The following is a 21,322-nucleotide window of genomic DNA, read 5'->3' as shown; positions in this document are numbered from 1 at the left end:
AAGCCTTCTCTTTCCACCGCCAAACCTTTCAGGGGAGAATTTGCAACAGTTTGGCACCATTTTTGAGTGAATTGGAGAATTTCAGATTTTTGCTGAAATTGTGACCCCGGGGCTTAGAAAATTTTTTTTTCACAGGTTTTGTCTTCGAGGGCTGATTTCATTTCCTATTGTAAAACGGCTTCTGTTTCCACCGCCAAACCTTTCAGGGGAGAATTTGCAACAGTTTGGCACGTTTTTTGTGTGAATTGGAGAATTTAAGATTTTTGCTGAAATTGTGACCCCGGGGCTTAGAAAAAATTTTTTTCACAGGATTTGTCTTCGAGGTCTGATTTCAATTCCTATGATGAAAAGCCTTCTGTTTCCACCGCCAAACCTTTCAGGGGAGAATTTGCAACAGTTTGGCACCATTTTTGTGTGAATTGGAGAATTTCAGATTTTTGCTGAAATTGTGACCCCGGGGCTTAGTAAATTTTTTTTTCACAGGTTTTGTCTTCGAGGGCTGATTTCATTTCCTATGATGAAAAGCCTTCTCTTTCCACCGCCGAACCTTTCAGGGGAGAATTTGCAACAGTTTGGCACCATTTTTGAGTGAATTGGAGATTTTCAGATTTTTGCTGAAATTGTGACCCCGGGGCTTAGAAAATTTTTTTTTCACAGGTTTTTGTCTTCGAGGTCTGATTTCATTTCCTATTGTAAAAAGGCTTCTGTTTCCACCGCCAAACCGTTCAGGGGAGAATTTGCAACAGTTTGGCACTATTTTTGTGTGAATTGGAGAATTTCAGATTTTTGCTTAGAAATTTGTGGCTTAGAATTTTTTTTTTTCACAGGTTTTGTCTTCGAGGTCTGATTTCATTTCCTATTGTAAAAAGGCTTCTGTTTACACCGCCAAAGCTTTCAGGGGAGAATTTGCAACAGTTTGGCACTATTTTTGTGTGAATTGGAGAATTTAAGATTTTTGCTGAAATTGTGACCCCGGGGCTTAGAAATTTTTTTTTTCACAGGTTTTGTCTTCGAGGGCTGATTTCATTTCCTATGATGAAAAGCCTTCTCTTTCCACCGCCGAACCTTTCAGGGGAGAATTTGCAACAGTTTGGCACCATTTTTGAGTGAATTGGAGAATTTCAGATTTTTGCTGAAATTGTGACCCCGGGGCTTAGAAAATTTTTTTTTCACAGGTTTTTGTCTTCGAGGTCTGATTTCATTTCCTATGATAAAAAAGCTTCTGTTTCCCCCGCCAAACCTTTCAGGGGAGAATTTGCAACTGTTTGGCACTATTTTTGTGTGAATTGGAGAATTTCAGATTTTTGCTTAGAAATTTGTGGCTTAGAAATTTTTTTTTCCACAGGTTTTGTCTTCGAGGTCTGATTTCATTTCCTATGATGAAAAGCCTTCTGTTTCCACCGCCAAACCTTTCAGGGGAGAATATCCAACAGTTTGGCACTATTTTTGTGTGAATTGGAGAATTTCAGATTTTTGCTGAAATTGTGACCCCGGGGCTTAGAAAATTTTTTTTTCACAGGTTTTGTCTTCGAGGGCTGATTTCATTTCCTATGATGAAAAGCCTTCTCTTTCCACCGCCGAACCTTTCAGGGGAGAATTTGCAACAGTTTGGCACCATTTTTGAGTGAATTGGAGATTTTCAGATTTTTGCTGAAATTGTGACCCCGGGGCTTAGAAAAAAATTTTTTCACAGGTTTTGTCTTCGAGGTCTGATTTCATTTCCTATTGTAAAAAGGCTTCTGTTTCCACCGCCAAACCGTTCAGGGGAGAATTTGCAACAGTTTGGCACTATTTTTGTGTGAATTGGAGAATTTCAGATTTTTGCTGAAATTGTGACCCCGGGGCTTAGAAATTTTTTTTTTCACAGGTTTTGTCTTCGAGGTCTGATTTCATTTCCTATTGTAAAAAGGCTTCTGTTTACACCGCCAAAGCTTTCAGGGGAGAATTTGCAACAGTTTGGCACTATTTTTGTGTGAATTGGAGAATGTCAGATTTTTGCTGAAATTGTGACCCCAGGGCTTAGAAAATTTTTTTTTCACTGGTTATGTTTTCGAGGCCTGATTTCTTGGCCTATGATAAAAAGCCTTCTCTTTCCACCGCCGAACCTTTCAGGGGATAATTTGCAACAGTTTGGCACCATTTTTGAGTGAATGGGAGATTTTCAGATTTTTGGTGAAATTGTGACCCCGGGGCTTAGAAAATTTTTTTTTCACAGGTTTTGTCTTCGAGGTCTGATTTCATTTCCTATTGTAAAAAGGCTTCTGTTTCCACCGCCAAACCTTTCAGGGGAGAATTTGCAACTGTTTGGCACTATTTTTGTGTGAATTGGAGAATTTAAGATTTTTGCTGAAATTGTGACCCCGGGGCTTAGAAAATTTTTTTTCCACAGGTTTTGTCTTCGAGGTCTGATTTCATTTCCTATGATGAAAAGACTTCTCTTTCCACCGCCAAACCTTTCAGGGGAGAATTTCCAACAGTTTGGCACCATTTTTGTGTGAATTGGAGAATTTCAGATTTTTGCTGAAATTGTGACCCCGGGGCTTAGAAAAATTTTTTTTCACAGGTTTTGTCTTCGAGGGCTGATTTCATTTCCTATGATGAAAAGCCTTCTCTTTCCACCGCCAAACCTTTCAGGGGAGAATTTGCAACAGTTTGGCACCATTTTTGAGTGAATTGGAGAATTTCAGATTTTTGCTGAAATTGTGACCCCGGGGCTTAGAAAAATTTTTTTTCACAGGTTTTGTCTTCGAGGGCTGATTTCATTTCCTATTGTAAAAAGGCTTCTGTTTCCACCGCCAAACCTTTCAGGGGAGAATTTGCAACAGTTTGGCACGTTTTTTGTGTGAATTGGAGAATTTAAGATTTTTGCTGAAATTGTGACCCCGGGGCTTAGAAAAATTTTTTTTCACAGGATTTGTCTTCGAGGTCTGATTTCAATTCCTATGATGAAAAGCCTTCTGTTTCCACCGCCAAACCTTTCAGGGGAGAATTTGCAACAGTTTGGCACCATTTTTGTGTGAATTGGAGAATTTCAGATTTTTGCTGAAATTGTGACCCCGGGCTTAGAAAATTTTTTTTTCACAGGTTTTGTCTTCGAGGTCTGATTACATTTCCTATGATTTAAAAGGCTTCTGTTTCCACCGCCAAACCTTTCAGGGGAGAATTTGCAACAGTTTGGCACTATTTTTGTGTGAATTGGAGAATTTAAGATTTTTGCATCAAATTGTGACCCCGGGCTTAGAAAATTTTTTTTTCACAGGTTTTGTCTTCGAGGTCTGATTTCATTTCCTATGATGAAAAGCCTTCTGTTTCCACCGCCAAACCTTTCAGGGGAGAATTTGCAACAGTTTGGCACTATTTTTGTGTGAATTGGAGAATTTAAGATTTTTGCTGAAATTGTGACCCCGGGGCTTAGGAAATTTTTTTTTCACAGGTTTTGTCTTCGAGGTCTGATTTCAATTCCTATGATGAAAAGCCTTCTGTTTCCACCGCCAAACCTTTCAGGGGAGAACTTGCAACAGTTTGGCACCATTTTTGTGTGAATTGGAGAATTTCAGATTTTTGCTGAAATTGTGACCCCAGGGCTGAGAAAAATTTTTTTTCACAGGTTTTGTCTTCGAGGTCTGATTTCATTTCTTATGATGAAAAGCCTTCTGTTTCCACCGCCAAACCTTTCAGGGGAGAATTTGCAACAGTTTGGCACTATTTTTGTGTGAATTGGAGAATTTAAGATTTTTGCATCAAATTGTGACCCCGGGCTTAGAAAATTTTTTTTTCACAGGTTTTGTCTTCGAGGTCTGATTTCATTTCCTATGATGAAAAGCCTTCTGTTTCCACCGCCAAACCTTTCAGGGGAGAATTTGCAACAGTTTGGCACCATTTTTGAGTGAATTGGAGAATTTAAGATTTTTGCTGAAATTGTGACCCCGGGGCTTAGAAAATTTTTTTTTCACAGGTTTTGTCTTCGAGGTCTGATTTCAATTCCTATGATGAAAAGCCTTCTGTTTCCACCGCCAAACCTTTCAGGGGAGAATTTGCAACAGTTTGGCACCATTTTTGAGTGAATTGGAGATTTTCAGATTTTTGCTGAAATTGTGACCCCGGGGCTTAGAAAATTTTTTTTTCACAGGTTTTGTCTTCGAGGTCTGATTTCATTTCTTATGATGAAAAGCCTTCTGTTTCCACCGCCAAACCTTTCAGGGGAGAATTTGCAAGAGTTTGGCACCATTTTTGTGTGAATTGGAGAATTTCAGATTTTTGCTGAAATTGTGACCCCGGGGCTTAGAAAAAAATTTTTTCACAGGTTTTGTCTTCGAGAGCTGATTTCATTTCCTATGATGAAAAGCCTTCTGTTTCCACCGCCAAACCTTTCAGGGGAGAATTTGCAACAGTTTGGCACTATTTTTGAGTGAATGGGAGATTTTCAGATTTTTGCTGAAATTGTGACCCTGGGCTTTGAAAATTTTTTTTCCACAGGTTTTGTCTTCGAGAGCTGATTTCATTTCCTATGATGAAAAGCCTTCTGTTTCCACCGCCAAACCTTTCAGGGGAGAATTTGCAACAGTTTGGCACTATTTTTGTGTGAATTGGAGAATTTAAGATTTTTGCTGAAATTGTGACCCCGGGGCTTAGAAAATTTTTTTTTCACAGGTTTTGTCTTCGAGGTCTGATTTCATTTCCTATGATGAAAAGGCTTCTGTTTCCACCGCCAAACCTTTCAGGGGAGAATTTGCAACAGTTTGGCACTATTTTTGTGTGAATTGGAGAATTTAAGATTTCTGCATCAAATTGTGACCCCGGGGCTTAGAAAATTTTTTTTTCACAGGTTTTGTCTTCGAGAGCTGATTTCATTTCCTATGATGAAATGCCTTCTGTTTCCACCGCCAAACCTTTCAGGGGAGAATTTGCAACAGTTTGGCACTATTTTTGTGTGAATTGGAGAATTTCAGATTTTTGCTGAAATTGTGACCCCGGGGCTTAGAAAATTTTTTTTTCACAGGTTTTGTCTTCGAGGTCTGATTTCATTTCCTATGATGAAAAGCCTTCTGTTTCCACCGCCAAACCTTTCAGGGGAGAATTTGCAACTGTTTGGCACTATTTTTGTGTGAATTGGAGAATTTAAGATTTTTGCTGAAATTGTGACCCCGGGGCTTAGAAAAATTTTTTTTCACAGGTTTTGTCTTCGAGGTCTGATTTCATTTCCTATTGTAAAACGGCTTCTGTTTCCACCACCAAACCTTTCAGGGGAGAATTTGCAACAGTTTGGCACGTTTTTTGTGTGAATCGGAGAATTTAAGATTTTTGCTGAAATTGTGACCCCGGGGCTTAGAAAAAATTTTTTTTACAGGTTTTGTCTTCGAGGTCTGATTTCAATTCCTATGATGAAAAGCCTTCTGTTTCCACCGCCAAACCTTTCAGGGGAGAACTTGCAACAGTTTGGCACCATTTTTGTGTGAATTGGAGAATTTCAGATTTTTGCTGAAATTGTGACCCCGGGGCTTAGAAAAAATTTTTTTCACAGGTTTTGTCTTCGAGGTCTGATTTCATTTCTTATGATGAAAAGCCTTCTGTTTCCACCGCCAAACCTTTCAGGGGAGAATTTGCAACAGTTTGGCACTATTTTTGTGTGAATTGGAGAATTTAAGATTTTTGCTGAAATTGTGACCCCGGGGCTTAGAAAATTTTTTTTTTACTGGTTAAGTTTACGAGGCCTGATTTCTTGGCCTATGATAAAAAGCCTTCTCTTTCCACCGCCGAACCTTTCAGGGGAGAATTTGCAACAGTTTCGCACCATTTTTGAGTGAATTGGAGAATTTCAGATTTTTGCTGAAATTGTGACCCCGGGGCTTAGAAATTTTTTTTTCCACAGGTTTTGTCTTCGAGGGCTGATTTCATTTCCTATTGTTAAAAGGCTTCTGTTTCCACCGCCAAATCTTTCAGGAGAGAATTTGCAACAGTTTGGCACCATTTTTGAGTGAATTGGAAATTTTCAGATTTTTGCTGAAATTGTGACCCCGGGGCTTAGGAATTTTTTTTTTCACTGGTTAAGTTTTCGAGGCCTGATTTCATTTCCTATTGTAAAAAGGCTTCTGTTTCCACCGCCAAACCTTTCAGGGGAGAATTTGCAACAGTTTGGCACTATTTTTGTGTGAATTGGAGAATTTAAGATTTTTGCTGAAATTGTGACGCCGGGGCTTAGAAAATTTTTTTTTTCACAAGTTTTGTCTTCGAGGGCTGATTTCATTTCCTATTGTAAAAAGGCTTCTGTTTCCACCGCCAAACCTTTCAGGGGAGAATTTGCAACAGTTTGACACCATTTTTGTGTGAATTGGAGAATTTAAGATTTTTGCTGAAATTGTGACCCCGGGGCTTAGAAATTTTTTTTTTCACTGGTTAACTTTTCGAGGCCTGATTTCTTGGCCTATGATAAAAAGCCTTCTCTTTCCACCGCCGAACCTTTCAGGGGAGAATTTGCAACAGTTTGGCACCATTTTAGAGTGAATTGGAGATTTTCAGATTTTTGCTGAAATTGTGACCCCGGGGCTTAGAAAAAAATTTTTTCACAGGTTTTGTCTTTGAGGTCTGATTTCATTTCCTATGATGAAAAGCCTTCTGTTTCCACCGCCAAACCTTTCAGGGGAGAATTTGCAACAGTTTGGCACCATTTTTGAGTGAATTGGAGATTTTCAGATTTTTGCTGAAATTGTGACCCCGGGGCTTAGAAAATTTTTTTTTCACAGGTTTTGTCTTCGAGGTCTGATTTCATTTCTTATGATGAAAAGCCTTCTGTTTCCACTGCCAAATCTTTCAGGGGAGAATTTGCAACAGTTTGGCACCATTTTTGAGTGAATTGGAGAATTTAAGATTTTTGCTGAAATTGTGACCCCGGGGCTTAGAAAAATTTTTTTTCACAGGTTTTGTCTTCGAGGTCTGATTTCAATTCCTATGATGAAAAGCCTTCTGTTTCCACCGCCAAACCTTTCAGGGGAGAATTTGCAACAGTTTGGCACCATTTTTGAGTGAATTGGAGATTTTCAGATTTTTGCTGAAATTGTGACCCCGGGGCTTAGAAAAATTTTTTTTCACAGGTTTTGTCTTCGAGAGCTGATTTCATTTCCTATGATGAAAAACCTTCTGTTTCCACCGCCAAACCTTTCAGGGGAGAATTTGCAACAGTTTGGCACTATTTTTGTGTGAATTGGATAATTTCAGATTTTTGCTGAAATTGTGACCCCGGGGCTTAGAAAATTTTTTTTCCACAGGTTTTGTCTTCGAGGTCTGATTTCATTTCCTATGATGAAAAGCCTTCTGTTTCCACCGCCAAAGCTTTCAGGGGAGAATTTGCAACAGTTTGGCACTATTTTTGTGTGAATTGGAGAATTTCAGATTTTTGCTGAAATTGTGACCCCGGGGCTTAGAAAAATTTTTTTTCACAGGTTTTGTCTTCGAGGTCTGATTTCATTTCCTATGATGAAAAGCCTTCTGTTTCCACCGCCAAACCTTTCAGGGGAGAACTTGCAACAGTTTGGCACCATTTTTGTGTGAATTGGAGAATTTCAGATTTTTGCTGAAATTGTGACCCCGGGGCTTAGAAATTTTTTTTTTCACAGGTTTTGTCTTCGAGGTCTGATTTCATTTCCTATTGTAAAAAGGCTTCTGTTTACACCGCCAAAGCTTTCAGGGGAGAATTTGCAACAGTTTGGCACTATTTTTGTGTGAATTGGAGAATGTCAGATTTTTGCTGAAATTGTGACCCCGGGGCTTAGAAAATTTTTTTTTCACTGGTTAAGTTTTCGAGGCCTGATTTCTTGGCCTATGATAAAAAGCCTTCTCTTTCCACCGCCGAACCTTTCAGGGGAGAATTTGCAACAGTTTGGCACCATTTTTGAGTGAATGGGAGATTTTCAGATTTTTGGTGAAATTGTGACCCCGGGGCTTAGAAAAAATTTTTTTCACAGGTTTTTGTCTTCGAGGTCTGATTTCATTTCCTATGATAAAAAAGCTTCTGTTTCCCCCGCCAAACCTTTCAGGGGAGAATTTGCAACTGTTTGGCACTATTTTTGTGTGAATTGGAGAATTTAAGATTTTTGCTGAAATTGTGACCCCGGGGCTTTGAAATTTTTTTTTCCACAGGTTTTGTCTTCGAGGGCTGATTTCATTTCCTATGATGAAAAGCCTTCTCTTTCCACCGCCAAACCTTTCAGGGGAGAATTTTCAACAGTTTGGCACCATTTTTGTGTGAATTGGAGAATTTCAGATTTTTGCTGAAATTGTGACCCCTGGGCTTAGAAAAAATTTTTTTCACAGAATTTGTCTTCGAGGTCTGATTTCAATTCCTATGATGAAAATCCTTCTGTTTCCACCGCCAAACCTTTCAGGGGAGAATTTGCAACAGTTTGGCACCATTTTTGTGTGAATTGGAGAATTTCAGATTTTTGCTGAAATTGTGACCCCGGGGCTTAGAAAATTTTTTTTTCACAGGTTTTGTCTTCGAGGGCTGATTTCATTTCCTATGATGAAAAGCCTTCTCTTTCCACCGCCGAACCTTTCAGGGAAGAATTTGCAACAGTTTGGCACCATTTTAGAGTGAATTGGAGATTTTCAGATTTTTGCTGAAATTGTGACCCCGGGGCTTAGAAAATTTTTTTTTCACAGGTTTTGTCTTCGAGGTCTGATTTCATTTCCTATTGTAAAACGGCTTCTGTTTCCATCGGCAAACCTTTCAGGGGAGAATTTGCAACAGTTTGGCACTATTTTTGTGTGAATTGGAGAATTTAAGATTTTTGCTGAAATTGTGACCCCGGGGCTTAGAAAATTTTTTTTTCACAGGTTTTGTCTTCGAGGTCTGATTTCATTTCCTATTGTAAAACGGCTTCTGTTTCCACCGCCAAACCTTTCAGGGGAGAATTTGCAACAGTTTGGCACTATTTTTGTGTGAATTGGAGAATTTCAGATTTTTGCTGAAATTGTGACCCCGGGGCTTAGAAAATTTTTTTTCCACAGGTTTTGTCTTCGAGGTCTGATTTCATTTCCTATGATGAAAAGCCTTCTGTTTCCACCGCCAAACCTTTCAGGGGAGAATTTGCAACAGTTTGGCACCATTTTTGAGTGAATTGGAGATTTTCAGATTTTTGCTGAAATTGTGACCCCGGGGCTTAGAAAATTTTTTTTTCACAGGTTTTGTCTTCGAGGTCTGATTTCATTTCTTATGATGAAAAGCCTTCTGTTTCCACTGCCAAATCTTTCAGGGGAGAATTTGCAACAGTTTGGCACCATTTTTGAGTGAATTGGAGAATTTAAGATTTTTGCTGAAATTGTGACCCCGGGGCTTAGAAAAATTTTTTTTCACAGGTTTTGTCTTCGAGGTCTGATTTCAATTCCTATGATGAAAAGCCTTCTGTTTCCACCGCCAAACCTTTCAGGGGAGAATTTGCAACAGTTTGGCACCATTTTTGAGTGAATTGGAGATTTTCAGATTTTTGCTGAAATTGTGACCCCGGGGCTTAGAAAAATTTTTTTTCACAGGTTTTGTCTTCGAGAGCTGATTTCATTTCCTATGATGAAAAACCTTCTGTTTCCACCGCCAAACCTTTCAGGGGAGAATTTGCAACAGTTTGGCACTATTTTTGTGTGAATTGGAGAATTTCAGATTTTTGCTGAAATTGTGACCCCGGGGCTTAGAAAATTTTTTTTCCACAGGTTTTGTCTTCGAGGTCTGATTTCATTTCCTATGATGAAAAGCCTTCTGTTTCCACCGCCAAAGCTTTCAGGGGAGAATTTGCAACAGTTTGGCACTATTTTTGTGTGAATTGGAGAATTTCAGATTTTTGCTGAAATTGTGACCCCGGGGCTTAGAAAAATTTTTTTTCACAGGTTTTGTCTTCGAGGTCTGATTTCATTTCCTATGATGAAAAGCCTTCTGTTTCCACCGCCAAACCTTTCAGGGGAGAACTTGCAACAGTTTGGCACCATTTTTGTGTGAATTGGAGAATTTCAGATTTTTGCTGAAATTGTGACCCCGGGGCTTAGAAATTTTTTTTTTCACAGGTTTTGTCTTCGAGGGCTGATTTCATTTCCTATTGTAAAACGGCTTCTGTTTCCACCGCCAAACCTTTCAGGGGAGAATTTGCAACAGTTTGGCACGTTTTTTGTGTGAATCGGAGAATTTAAGATTTTTGCTGAAATTGTGACCCCGGGGCTTAGAAAAAATTTTTTTCACAGGTTTTGTCTTCGAGGTCTGATTTCAATTCCTATGATGAAAAGCCTTCTGTTTCCACCGCCAAACCTTTCAGGGGAGAACTTGGAACAGTTTGGCACCATTTTTGTGTGAATTGGAGAATTTCAGATTTTTGCTGAAATTGTGACCCCGGGGCTTAGAAAAAATTTTTTTCACAGGTTTTGTCTTCGAGGTCTGATTTCATTTCTTATGATGAAAAGCCTTCTGTTTCCACCGCCAAACCTTTCAGGGGAGAATTTGCAACTGTTTGGCACTATTTTTGTGTGAATTGGAGAATTTAAGATTTTTGCTGAAATTGTGACCCCGGGGCTTTGAAATTTTTTTTTCCACAGGTTTTGTCTTCGAGGGCTGATTTCATTTCCTATGATGAAAAGCCTTCTCTTTCCACCGCCAAACCTTTCAGGGGAGAATTTTCAACAGTTTGGCACCATTTTTGTGTGAATTGGAGAATTTCAGATTTTTGCTGAAATTGTCACCCCGGGGCTTAGAAAAAAATTTTTTCACAGAATTTGTCTTCGAGGTCTGATTTCAATTCCTATGATGAAAATCCTTCTGTTTCCACCGCCAAACCTTTCAGGGGAGAATTTGCAACAGTTTGGCACCATTTTTGTGTGAATTGGAGAATTTCAGATTTTTGCTGAAATTGTGACCCCGGGGCTTAGAAATTTTTTTTTTCACAGGTTTTGTCTTCGAGGGCTGATTTCATTTCCTATGATGAAAAGCCTTCTCTTTCCACCGCCGAACCTTTCAGGGGAGAATTTGCAACAGTTTGGCACCATTTTAGAGTGAATTGGAGATTTTCAGATTTTTGCTGAAATTGTGACCCCGGGGCTTAGAAAATTTTTTTTTCACAGGTTTTGTCTTCGAGGTCTGATTTCATTTCCTATTGTAAAACGGCTTCTGTTTCCACCGGCAAACCTTTCAGGGGAGAATTTGCAACAGTTTGGCACTATTTTTGTGTGAATTGGAGAATTTAAGATTTTTGCTGAAATTGTGACCCCGGGGCTTAGAAAATTTTTTTTTCACAGGTTTTGTCTTCGAGGTCTGATTTCATTTCCTATTGTAAAACGGCTTCTGTTTCCACCGCCAAACCTTTCAGGGGAGAATTTGCAACAGTTTGGCACGTTTTTTGTGTGAATTGGAGAATTTAAGATTTTTGCTGAAATTGTGACCCCGGGGCTTAGAAAAATTTTTTTTCACAGGATTTGTCTTCGAGGTCTGATTTCAATTCCTATGATGAAAAGCCTTCTGTTTCCACCGCCAAACCTTTCAGGGGAGAATTTGCAACAGTTTGGCACCATTTTTGTGTGAATTGGAGAATTTCAGATTTTTGCTGAAATTGTGACCCCGGGGCTTAGTAAATTTTTTTTTCACAGGTTTTGTCTTCGAGGGCTGATTTCATTTCCTATGATGAAAAGCCTTCTCTTTCCACCGCCGAACCTTTCAGGGGAGAATTTGCAACAGTTTGGCACCATTTTTGAGTGAATTGGAGATTTTCAGATTTTTGCTGAAATTGTGACCCCGGGGCTTAGAAAATTTTTTTTTCACAGGTTTTGTCTTCGAGGTCTGATTTCATTTCCTATTGTAAAAAGGCTTCTGTTTCCACCGCCAAACCGTTCAGGGGAGAATTTGCAACAGTTTGGCACTATTTTTGTGTGAATTGGAGAATTTCAGATTTTTGCTGAAATTGTGACCTCGGGGCTTAGAAATTTTTTTTTTCACAGGTTTTGTCTTCGAGGTCTGATTTCATTTCCTATTGTAAAAAGGCTTCTGTTTACACCGCCAAAGCTTTCAGGGGAGAATTTGCAACAGTTCGGCACTATTTTTGTGTGAATTGGAGAATTTCAGATTTTTGCTGAAATTGTGACCCCGGGGCTTAGAAAATTTTTTTTTCACTGGTTAAGTTTTCGAGGCCTGATTTCTTGGCCTATGATAAAAAGCCTTCTCTTTCCACCGCCGAACCTTTCAGGGGAGCATTTGCAACAGTTTGGCACCATTTTTGAGTGAATGGGAGATTTTCAGATTTTTGGTGAAATTGTGACCCCGGGGCTTAGAAAATTTTTTTTTCACAGGTTTTTGTCTTCGAGGTCTGATTTCATTTCCTATGATAAAAAAGCTTCTGTTTCCCCCGCCAAACCTTTCAGGGGAGAATTTGCAACTGTTTGGCACTATTTTTGTGTGAATTGGAGAATTTAAGATTTTTGCTGAAATTGTGACCCCGGGGCTTAGAAATTTTTTTTTCCACAGGTTTTGTCTTCGAGGGCTGATTTCATTTCCTATGATGAAAAGCCTTCTCTTTCCACCGCCAAACCTTTCAGGGGAGAATTTGCAACAGTTTGGCACCATTTTTGTGTGAATTGGAGAATTTCAGATTTTTGCTGAAATTGTGACCCCGGGGCTTAGAAAATTTTTTTTTCACAGAATTTGTCTTCGAGGTCTGATTTCAATTCCTATGATGAAAATCCTTCTGTTTCCACCGCCAAACCTTTCAGGGGAGAATTTGCAACAGTTTGGCACCATTTTTGTGTGAATTGGAGAATTTCAGATTTTTGCTGAAATTGTGACCCCGGGGCTTAGAAAATTTTTTTTTCACAGGTTTTGTCTTCGAGGGCTGATTTCATTTCCTATGATGAAAAGCCTTCTCTTTCCACCGCCGAACCTTTCAGGGGAGAATTTGCAACAGTTTGGCACCATTTTTGAGTGAATTGGAGATTTTCAGATTTTTGCTGAAATTGTGACCCCGGGGCTTAGAAAATTTTTTTTTCACAGGTTTTTGTCTTCGAGGTCTGATTTCATTTCCTATGATAAAAAAGCTTCTGTTTCCCCCGCCAAACCTTTCAGGGGAGAATTTGCAACTGTTTGGCACTATTTTTGTGTGAATTGGAGAATTTAAGATTTTTGCTAAAATTGTGACCCCGGGGCTTAGAATTTTTTTTTTCCACAGGTTTTGTCTTCGAGGGCTGATTTCATTTCCTATGATGAAAAGCCTTCTCTTTCCACCGCCGAACCTTTCAGGGGAGAATTTGCAACAGTTTGGCACCATTTTTGAGTGAATTGGAGAATTTCAGATTTTTGCTGAAATTGTGACCCCGGGGCTTAGAAAAAATTTTTTTCACAGGTTTTGTCTTCGAGGTCTGATTTCATTTCTTATGATGAAAAGCCTTCTGTTTCCACCGCCAAACCTTTCAGGGGAGAATTTGCAACTGTTTGGCACTATTTTTGTGTGAATTGGAGAATTTAAGATTTTTGCTGAAATTGTGACCCCGGGGCTTTGAAATTTTTTTTTCCACAGGTTTTGTCTTCGAGGGCTGATTTCATTTCCTATGATGAAAAGCCTTCTCTTTCCACCGCCAAACCTTTCAGGGGAGAATTTTCAACAGTTTGGCACCATTTTTGTGTGAATTGGAGAATTTCAGATTTTTGCTGAAATTGTCACCCCGGGGCTTAGAAAAATTTTTTTCACAGAATTTGTCTTCGAGGTCTGATTTCAATTCCTATGATGAAAATCCTTCTGTTTCCACCGCCAAACCTTTCAGGGGAGAATTTGCAACAGTTTGGCACCATTTTTGTGTGAATTGGAGAATTTCAGATTTTTGCTGAAATTGTGACCCCGGGGCTTAGAAAATTTTTTTTTCACAGGTTTTGTCTTCGAGGGCTGATTTCATTTCCTATGATGAAAAGCCTTCTCTTTCCACCGCCGAACCTTTCAGGGGAGAATTTGCAACAGTTTGGCACCATTTTAGAGTGAATTGGAGATTTTCAGATTTTTGCTGAAATTGTGACCCCGGGGCTTAGAAAATTTTTTTTTCACAGGTTTTGTCTTCGAGGTCTGATTTCATTTCCTATTGTAAAACGGCTTCTGTTTCCACCGGCAAACCTTTCAGGGGAGAATTTGCAACAGTTTGGCACTATTTTTGTGTGAATTGGAGAATTTAAGATTTTTGCTGAAATTGTGACCCCGGGGCTTAGAAAATTTTTTTTTCACAGGTTTTGTCTTCGAGGTCTGATTTCATTTCCTATTGTAAAACGGCTTCTGTTTCCACCGCCAAACCTTTCAGGGGAGAATTTGCAACAGTTTGGCACGTTTTTTGTGTGAATTGGAGAATTTAAGATTTTTGCTGAAATTGTGACCCCGGGGCTTAGAAAAATTTTTTTTCACAGGATTTGTCTTCGAGGTCTGATTTCAATTCCTATGATGAAAAGCCTTCTGTTTCCACCGCCAAACCTTTCAGGGGAGAATTTGCAACAGTTTGGCACCATTTTTGTGTGAATTGGAGAATTTCAGATTTTTGCTGAAATTGTGACCCCGGGGCTTACTAAATTTTTTTTTCACAGGTTTTGTCTTCGAGGGCTGATTTCATTTCCTATGATGAAAAGCCTTCTCTTTCCACCGCCGAACCTTTCAGGGGAGAATTTGCAACAGTTTGGCACCATTTTTGAGTGAATTGGAGATTTTCAGATTTTTGCTGAAATTGTGACCCCGGGGCTTAGAAAATTTTTTTTTCACAGGTTTTGTCTTCGAGGTCTGATTTCATTTCCTATTGTAAAAAGGCTTCTGTTTCCACCGCCAAACCGTTCAGGGGAGAATTTGCAACAGTTTGGCACTATTTTTGTGTGAATTGGAGAATTTCAGATTTTTGCTGAAATTGTGACCTCGGGGCTTAGAAATTTTTTTTTTCACAGGTTTTGTCTTCGAGGTCTGATTTCATTTCCTATTGTAAAAAGGCTTCTGTTTACACCGCCAAAGCTTTCAGGGGAGAATTTGCAACAGTTCGGCACTATTTTTGTGTGAATTGGAGAATTTCAGATTTTTGCTGAAATTGTGACCCCGGGGCTTAGAAAATTTTTTTTTCACTGGTTAAGTTTTCGAGGCCTGATTTCTTGGCCTATGATAAAAAGCCTTCTCTTTCCACCGCCGAACCTTTCAGGGGAGCATTTGCAACAGTTTGGCACCATTTTTGAGTGAATGGGAGATTTTCAGATTTTTGGTGAAATTGTGACCCCGGGGCTTAGAAAATTTTTTTTTCACAGGTTTTTGTCTTCGAGGTCTGATTTCATTTCCTATGATAAAAAAGCTTCTGTTTCCCCCGCCAAACCTTTCAGGGGAGAATTTGCAACTGTTTGGCACTATTTTTGTGTGAATTGGAGAATTTAAGATTTTTGCTGAAATTGTGACCCCGGGGCTTAGAAATTTTTTTTTCCACAGGTTTTGTCTTCGAGGGCTGATTTCATTTCCTATGATGAAAAGCCTTCTCTTTCCACCGCCAAACCTTTCAGGGGAGAATTTGCAACAGTTTGGCACCATTTTTGTGTGAATTGGAGAATTTCAGATTTTTGCTGAAATTGTGACCCCGGGGCTTAGAAAAATTTTTTTCACAGAATTTGTCTTCGAGGTCTGATTTCAATTCCTATGATGAAAATCCTTCTGTTTCCACCGCCAAACCTTTCAGGGGAGAATTTGCAACAGTTTGGCACCATTTTTGTGTGAATTGGAGAATTTCAGATTTTTGCTGAAATTGTGACCCCGGGGCTTAGAAAATTTTTTTTTCACAGGTTTTGTCTTCGAGGGCTGATTTCATTTCCTATGATGAAAAGCCTTCTCTTTCCACCGCCGAACCTTTCAGGGGAGGATTTGCAACAGTTTGGCACCATTTTTGAGTGAATTGGAGATTTTCAGATTTTTGCTGAAATTGTGACCCCGGGGCTTAGAAAATTTTTTTTTCACAGGTTTTTGTCTTCGAGGTCTGATTTCATTTCCTATGATAAAAAAGCTTCTGTTTCCCCCGCCAAACCTTTCAGGGGAGAATTTGCAACTGTTTGGCACTATTTTTGTGTGAATTGGAGAATTTAAGATTTTTGCTAAAATTGTGACCCCGGGGCTTAGAATTTTTTTTTTCCACAGGTTTTGTCTTCGAGGGCTGATTTCATTTCCTATGATGAAAAGCCTTCTCTTTCCACCGCCGAACCTTTCAGGGGAGAATTTGCAACAGTTTGGCACCATTTTTGAGTGAATTTGAGATTTTCAGATTTTTGCTGAAATTGTGACCCCGGGGCTTAGAAAAATTTTTTTTCACAGGTTTTGTCTTCGAGGGCTGATTTCATTTCCTATGATGAAAAGCCTTCTCTTTCCACCGCCAAACCTTTCAGGGGAGAATTTGCAACAGTTTGGCACCATTTTTGAGTGAATTGGAGATTTTCAGATTTTTGCTGAAATTGTGACCCCGGGGCTTAGAAAATTTTTTTTTCACAGGTTTTTGTCTTCGAGGTCTGATTTCATTTCCTATTGTAAAAAGGCTTCTGTTTCCACCGCCAAACCGTTCAGGGGAGAATTTGCAACAGTTTGGCACTATTTTTGTGTGAATTGGAGAATTTCAGATTTTTGCTTAGAAATTTGTGGCTTAGAAATTTTTTTTTTCACAGGTTTTGTCTTCGAGGTCTGATTTCATTTCCTATTGTAAAAAGGCTTCTGTTTACACCGCCAAAGCTTTCAGGGGAGAATATCCAACAGTTTGGCACTATTTTTGTGTGAATTGGAGAATTTCAGATTTTTGCTGAAATTGTGACCCCGGGGCTTAGAAAATTTTTTTTTCACAGGTTTTGTCTTCGAGGGCTGATTTCATTTCCTATGATGAAAAGCCTTCTCTTTCCACCGCCGAACCTTTCAGGGGAGAATTTGCAACAGTTTGGCACCATTTTTGAGTGAATTGGAGATTTTCAGATTTTTGCTGAAATTGTGACCCCGGGGCTTAGAAAAAATTTTTTTCACAGGTTTTGTCTTCGAGGTCTGATTTCATTTCCTATTGTAAAAAGGCTTCTGTTTCCACCGCCAAACCGTTCAGGGGAGAATTTGCAACAGTTTGGCACTATTTTTGTGTGAATTGGAGAATTTCAGATTTTTGCTGAAATTGTGACCCCGGGGCTTAGAAATTTTTTTTTTCACAGGTTTTGTCTTCGAGGTCTGATTTCATTTGCTATTGTAAAAAGGCTTCTGTTTACACCGCCAAAGCTTTCAGGGGAGAATTTGCAACAGTTTGGCACCATTTTTGAGTGAATGGGAGATTTTCAGATTTTTGGTGAAATTGTGACCCCGGGGCTTAGAAAAATTTTTTTTCACAGGATTTGTCTTCGAGGTCTGATTTCAATTCCTATGATGAAAAGCCTTCTGTTTCCACCACCAAACCTTTCAGGGGAGAATTTGCAACAGTTTGGCACCATTTTTGTGTGAATTGGAGAATTTCAGATTTTTGCTGAAATTGTGACCCCGGGGCTTAGAAAAAATTTTTTTCACAGGTTTTGTCTTCGAGGTCTGATTTCATTTCCTATGATTTAAAAGGCTTCTGTTTCCACCGCCAAACCTTTCAGGGGAGAATTTGCAACAGTTTGGCACTATTTTTGTGTGAATTGGAGAATTTAAGATTTTTGCATCAAATTGTGACCCCGGGCTTAGAAAATTTTTTTTTCACAGGTTTTGTCTTCGAGGTCTGATTTCATTTCCTATGATGAAAAGCCTTCTGTTTCCACCGCCAAACCTTTCAGGGGAGAATTTGCAACAGTTTGGCACCATTTTTGAGTGAATTGGAGAATTTAAGATTTTTGCTGAAATTGTGACCCCGGGGCTTAGAAAATTTTTTTTTTACTGGTTAAGTTTACGAGGCCTGATTTCTTGGCCTATGATAAAAAGCCTTCTCTTTCCACCGCCGAACCTTTCAGGGGAGAATTTGCAACAGTTTGGCACCATTTTTGAGTGAATTGGAGAATTTAAGATTTTTGCTGAAATTGTGACCCCGGGGCTTAGAAAAATTTTTTTTCACAGGTTTTGTCTTCGAGGTCTGACTTCAATTCCTATGATGAAAAGCCTTCTGTTTCCACCGCCAAAACTTTCAGGGGAGAATTTGCAACAGTTTGGCACCATTTTTGAGTGAATTGGAGATTTTCAGATTTTTGCTGAAATTGTGACCCCGGGGCTTAGAAAATTTTTTTTTCACAGGTTTTGTCTTCGAGGTCTGATTTCATTTCTTATGATGAAAAGCCTTCTGTTTCCACCGCCAAACCTTTCAGGGGAGAATTTGCAAGAGTTTGGCACCATTTTTGTGTGAATTGGAGAATTTCAGATTTTTGCTGAAATTGTGACCCCGGGGCTTAGAAAAAAATTTTTTCACAGGTTTTGTCTTCGAGAGCTGATTTCATTTCCTATGATGAAAAGCCTTCTGTTTCCACCGCCAAACCTTTCAGGGGAGAATTTGCAACAGTTTGGCACTATTTTTGTGTGAATTGGAGAATTTCAGATTTTTGCTGAAATTGTGACCCTGGGCTTAGAAAATTTTTTTTCCACAGGTTTTGTCTTCGAGAGCTGATTTCTTTTCCTATGATGAAAAGCCTTCTGTTTCCACCGCCAAACCTTTCAGGGGAGAATTTGCAACAGTTTGGCACTATTTTTGTGTGAATTGGAGAATTTAAGATTTTTGCTGAAATTGTGACCCCGGGGCTTAGAAAAATTTTTTTTCACAGGTTTTGTCTTCGAGGTCTGATTTCATTTCCTATGATGAAAAGGCTTCTGTTTCCACCGCCAAACCTTTCAGGGGAGAATTTGCAACAGTTTGGCACTATTTTTGTGTGAATTGGAGAATTTAAGATTTCTGCATCAAATTGTGACCCCGGGGCTTAGAAAATTTTTTTTTCACAGGTTTTGTCTTCGAGAGCTGATTTCATTTCCTATGATGAAAAGCCTTCTGTTTCCACCGCCAAACCTTTCAGGGGAGAATTTGCAACAGTTTGGCACTATTTTTGTGTGAATTGGAGAATTTCAGATTCTTGCTGAAATTGTGACCCCGGGGCTTAGAAAATTTTTTTTTCACAGGTTTTGTCTTCGAGGTCTGATTTCATTTCCTATGATGAAAAGCCTTCTGTTTCCACCGCCAAACCTTTCAGGGGAGAATTTGCAACTGTTTGGCACTATTTTTGTGTGAATTGGAGAATTTAAGATTTTTGCTGAAATTGTGACCCCGGGGCTTAGAAAAAATTTTTTTCACAGGTTTTGTCTTCGAGGTCTGATTTCATTTCCTATTGTAAAACGGCTTCTGTTTCCACCACCAAACCTTTCAGGGGAGAATTTGCAACAGTTTGGCACGTTTTTTGTGTGAATCGGAGAATTTAAGATTTTTGCTGAAATTGTGACCCCGGGGCTTAGAAAAAAATTTTTTCACAGGTTTTGTCTTCGAGGTCTGATTTCAATTCCTATGATGAAAAGCCTTCTGTTTCCACCGCCAAACCTTTCAGGGGAGAACTTGCAACAGTTCGGCACCATTTTTGTGTGAATTGGAGAATTTCAGATTTTTGCTGAAATTGTGACCCCGGGGCTTAGAAAAAATTTTTTTCACAGGTTTTGTCTTCGAGGTCTGATTTCATTTCTTATGATGAAAAGCCTTCTGTTTCCACCGCCAAACCTTTCAGGGGAGAATTTGCAACAGTTTGGCACTATTTTTGTGTGAATTGGAGAATTTAAGATTTTTGCTGAAATTGTGACCCCGGGGCTTAGAAATTTTTTTTTTTACTGGTTAAGTTTACGAGGCCTGATTTCTTGGCCTATGATAAAAAGCCTTCTCTTTCCACCGCCAAACCTTTCAGGGGAGAATTTGCAACAGTTTGGCACCATTTTTGTGTGAATTGGAGAATTTCAGATTTTTGCTGAAATTGTGACCCCGGGGCTTAGAAAAATTTTTTTTCACAGAATTTGTCTTCGAGGTCTGATTTCAATTCCTATGATGAAAATCCTTCTGTTTCCACCGCCAAACCTTTCAGGGGAGAATTTGCAACAGTTTGGCACCATTTTTGTGTGAATTGGAGAATTTCAGATTTTTGCTGAAATTGTGACCCCGGGGCTTAGAAAATTTTTTTTTCACAGGTTTTGTCTTCGAGGGCTGATTTCATTTCCTATGATGAAAAGCCTTCTCTTTCCACCGCCGAACCTTTCAGGGGAGGATTTGCAACAGTTTGGCACCATTTTTGAGTGAATTGGAGATTTTCAGATTTTTGCTGAAATTGTGACCCCGGGGCTTAGAAAATTTTTTTTTCACAGGTTTTTGTCTTCGAGGTCTGATTTCATTTCCTATGATAAAAAAGCTTCTGTTTCCCCCGCCAAACCTTTCAGGGGAGAATTTGCAACTGTTTGGCACTATTTTTGTGTGAATTGGAGAATTTAAGATTTTTGCTAAAATTGTGACCCCGGGGCTTAGAATTTTTTTTTTCCACAGGTTTTGTCTTCGAGGGCTGATTTCATTTCCTATGATGAAAAGCCTTCTCTTTCCACCGCCGAACCTTTCAGGGGAGAATTTGCAACAGTTTGGCACCATTTTTGAGTGAATTTGAGATTTTCAGATTTTTGCTGAAATTGTGACCCCGGGGCTTAGAAAAATTTTTTTTCACAGGTTTTGTCTTCGAGGGCTGATTTCATTTCCTATGATGAAAAGCCTTCTCTTTCCACCGCCGAACCTTTCAGGGGAGAATTTGCAACAGTTTGGCACCATTTTTGAGTGAATTGGAGATTTTCAGATTTTTGCTGAAATTGTGACCCCGGGGCTTAGAAAATTTTTTTTTCACAGGTTTTTGTCTTCGATGTCTGATTTCATTTCCTATTGTAAAAAGGCTTCTGTTTCCACCGCCAAACCGTTCAGGGGAGAATTTGCAACAGTTTGGCACTATTTTTGTGTGAATTGGAGAATTTCAGATTTTTGCTTAGAAATTTGTGGCTTAGAAATTTTTTTTTTCACAGGTTTTGTCTTCGAGGTCTGATTTCATTTCCTATTGTAAAAAGGCTTCTGTTTACACCGCCAAAGCTTTCAGGGGAGAATATCCAACAGTTTGGCACTATTTTTGTGTGAATTGGAGAATTTCAGATTTTTGCTGAAATTGTGACCCCGGGGCTTAGAAAATTTTTTTTTCACAGGTTTTGTCTTCGAGGGCTGATTTCATTTCCTATGATGAAAAGCCTTCTCTTTCCACCGCCGAACCTTTCAGGGGAGAATTTGCAACAGTTTGGCACCATTTTTGAGTGAATTGGAGATTTTCAGATTTTTGCTGAAATTGTGA

This window comes from Podarcis cretensis, assembly GCF_951804945.1.
Source record: "Podarcis cretensis genome assembly, chromosome: 1".
Lineage (NCBI taxonomy): Eukaryota > Metazoa > Chordata > Lepidosauria > Squamata > Lacertidae > Podarcis > Podarcis cretensis.
Note: the sequence above shows the minus strand (reverse complement) of the source record.